The sequence below is a fragment of the Cucurbita pepo genome, chromosome LG08 (assembly GCF_002806865.2).
Source record: "Cucurbita pepo subsp. pepo cultivar mu-cu-16 chromosome LG08, ASM280686v2, whole genome shotgun sequence".
Taxonomy (NCBI): domain Eukaryota; kingdom Viridiplantae; phylum Streptophyta; class Magnoliopsida; order Cucurbitales; family Cucurbitaceae; genus Cucurbita; species Cucurbita pepo.
In genome coordinates, this window is record NC_036645.1 from 3,875,737 (window position 1) to 3,879,403 (window position 3,667).

A 3,667-nucleotide genomic window follows, 5' to 3' on the forward strand; every position below is an offset into this window, starting at 1 on the left:
TATATATATATATATATATATATATATATATATATATATATATATATATATATATATTTTATAACTCAATTCAAGTTTATAGGTTGAATTGGGTTGAGTGAAATTTTTGGGTTATCAAATTTTTTTAATCTTAGTGTCAAGGTTGTACTTCTTCGACCGTGCGATGTTGTGATCTTGACATGCTCATAACAAGCTTTAAGGGGGACTCAATCCCCCTTCACATTTTTCGTTTGGCTTTGTGGTTTTGTTGGATCTTAGGCGATGTTTGTTTTCGCCAACTGAACATTACTGTGTCGAATCCAAGCTTATTCGGCCACAGACGCCGCTCGTGCATGCATGTTTAATCGTGTGTGACACAACACGTTGCATCTCATCCTCATCTTGGTTCCCAACAACACGATTCATGCACTGTGATGTCATCCCATGACTCGAGACACGTCGACCATTTTAGTTTGCTTAGACACATCCATTGGAAACTGATCCACGTGTCGATTATCTCAAAGAGACATCTCGAACGTTCATCCATCTGGGGTTCTCTCGAGCGTTGGACTCTTTTGTGTCCATGCTAAGCCACTTACGACATACGTTCTAGATAGCGAGTGCATAATCTAATCTCTGACTCGTGGGTTCGGGCACAATATCAGCACACTTGTGCCTTCCGGTACTGTCCTTGAAAGAAAGACGTCCGAGATAGCTCGACCACAATGTAATACACATATGTTGGTGTAGCTTCATAGGCCACAGGAGTGGTGGAGAGTCAACACCATGTCTCTCCCTATATTACATTTTGAGGCATTTCCAATCATTATTGAATAGACATCATTTTGGCGAGTGGACATATAGCCTCGTGCATAGTCTGTTCAGTATTTGATTGACACCAAATTTGGTAAGTTTTATTTTTTATATCAACTAACTTAATTCTCATGTCGCATGTCCAAACTCATATCGAAACTCCGACTTCTGAGATTATGGCCCAGGGCCCTACCAGACCATCTTTGAGTTTGTCTTCGATACTCGTGTCGCATTGTTCTCTTGAACTTTGCATATGTCTCAACTTATCTTCAATGCACATTCTTTGTGTGTTTGATGATACACCGTCTTCATTGGTCGCATCATGACACTTCTCAATCTTGGCCCTCGCGTGGTCGGATGATCGCCCTTTGTATGTCTTGACGTGTCGGATCACAACCTACTTCCTCCCGATAAAATTGTGACACTTTGCACTATTCATAAATTATAATGATTTTTTTCCCCCACATTAGCCAAGTCTAACCTTTTAGACAGCCATTTGTCCTCTTGCTTTCATGCTATTTGCATCAATCTAATCGTAAAATATTTGATATCAAAATTTTGTTGTCTTATCGCTTTCATGGCTACTTTCATCAATATCTAATCATCGAATATTTGATATCATAAAATTATCCAAGTATACGTGTTTAGTACACGATATTTTATTAAATTAGAGCTATGTAATTAACCATCAAGATAAATACAGTAAAATTATGAGGTTTATTTTTATTTTTATTTTTATTTATTTTTTTATACTTATTATGAGTTTTTTTTTTTTTTTTGAAATATTTGTCTTGCATTATATTTTAAAAGTATTTAAATCTTTAAATATTTGTTTTTATTAATTGAAGTAAAAAAATTAAGGGCAAGATAAAAAAAAGAAGTTAAATAATAAGTAAAATAAGAAAAAAAAATGGTGAAATTGTCTATATGAATTTAAAAATTAAAAATTTGTTTACTTTATATAATATTATAAATAGTTATCATAAGAACAAAATGTTGCAAATTAGTTTCTTGCCACGTCACGGCAGCAGTCATATGTAAGACGAACTTGGCCAGAATTTTGAAAATATTGTCCCAACATTGACTCGGACCACCCTTTTAACGGTCAACGTATAGCCACGATCTCCAGTTCTCCTTTCGACACGTGTACGTCCCAAATTGATTCCATCGGGCCCACATCTGACACTCCAAAATTGTCAGCATCCTTCCTATTGATGGTGGCGTAGGAAGGGACAAATTGAGTGCCACGTGTCAGATTATAATTGGAAGCTTTTCGATTATCTTAATTTCACTTTATTATGTTTGGATTTAACTTTTTAATCAAAAATCATTAGTTACATCAAACAGAGAATGGGTGACGTGTCAATCACACTAGTGACAGCTTGTGCCGGCGCAGAGCCACAGCCGCCAAGCCGTAATTACCAGACAATTAGCCAAAACAAACTTCAGTTAATATTAAAATACTTAATTTTTAACATTGAATTAAAATTTAAAACTTAATTATAGAGCTAATTAGCGAATAAATAATCGAAAAATAATTATAGAATTAAGAAAAAAATTAAAAAGTTTATTAAAGTAATTGAAGAAAATTGAAATGGTGACATATTGATTGAAAAGATGGACTGGCGTGCAAATATTAAATTTTAATTGAAAAGATTGAAATTGAGAGGTGGGTGAGGAAATGTTGCATCAAGACAAATATTTGCCCATAAAATTCTTTTTTCCTTTTNTATATATATATATATATATATATATATATATATATAAATAAATAAATTTTACAAGTTGGTTATATAAAAATTTCATCTTAATTAACCAAGAGACGTGTGACATATGTTTTGGGCGCATCTTTTCAAAATTTCAATAATAATGTTTTGTTTTCCATTCCAGCACAAATTTTATCCATCTATCGTTATGTTCATATTTATTTGATTTTTTTTTGTGAAATTTTGGATGATTAACGACCCGAGGCGAGGTTACAGTCTTTGAAAGGAGGAGAAAGAGAAAATAATTTTAATTTTTTGTATTGTCGTATGATATTAAATAATATTTTTCTATATATATATTGAATTTAGTGGGGTTATTTGGGTGTGAATTAAATGATGAAAAATTAAAATAATTAATATACATTTTTCTTTTAAAATATGTTTAAATTAGAAGAGACTAGACACAAACTATATAATAGGAACCATGATTAAATAATAAATTAGAATTCTCATCCACACATTAATAATATCATGGTGTTAATTATATATATATATATATATATATATTAAAGAATAAAAACAAAAAAAGAAATGGGGCATGGCAATAAATTAAAGAACTGATGGGCCAACAATTCTGATATTTATATTTGGAGCACGCCCCAAATGGACCCCATCTGTGTATGATAAAATCAAATTTATGTAACCACGATGAGTATAATTGTAAATTATGATTTTGTAATGGTTCAAGCTTATCGCTAGCAGATGTTGTTTTCTTTGGATTTTTTCTCTCGTGGTTCTTTTCAAAGTTTTAAAACACGTCTATTCAAGAGAAGTTTTCACACACTTATAAAGAAAGATGCTCGAAGAGTCGGAAGTTTATTAAATGTATGTCGTGAGCCGCAATTTTTGAAAAAAAGAAAACAGTTAAAAATACATAATTAAAATAAAACAAAAAAAATGACAATGACAGTGATTGGGCGGTCGCCTACAATAACGTCACCGTCGTCTGCCCGTGATTCGATGCCCCGAGAAGATTCTGTCTTCTTCTCGTCGTTAACAGCGCCGTCAAAACTAAAAGCCAAGCCGACTCCAACTGAGCTGAGCTGAGCCGCTCTCTCAAAATATCACCAAGCCGACTCCTATGTATTCTTCCGTTTCCACCATTTTTC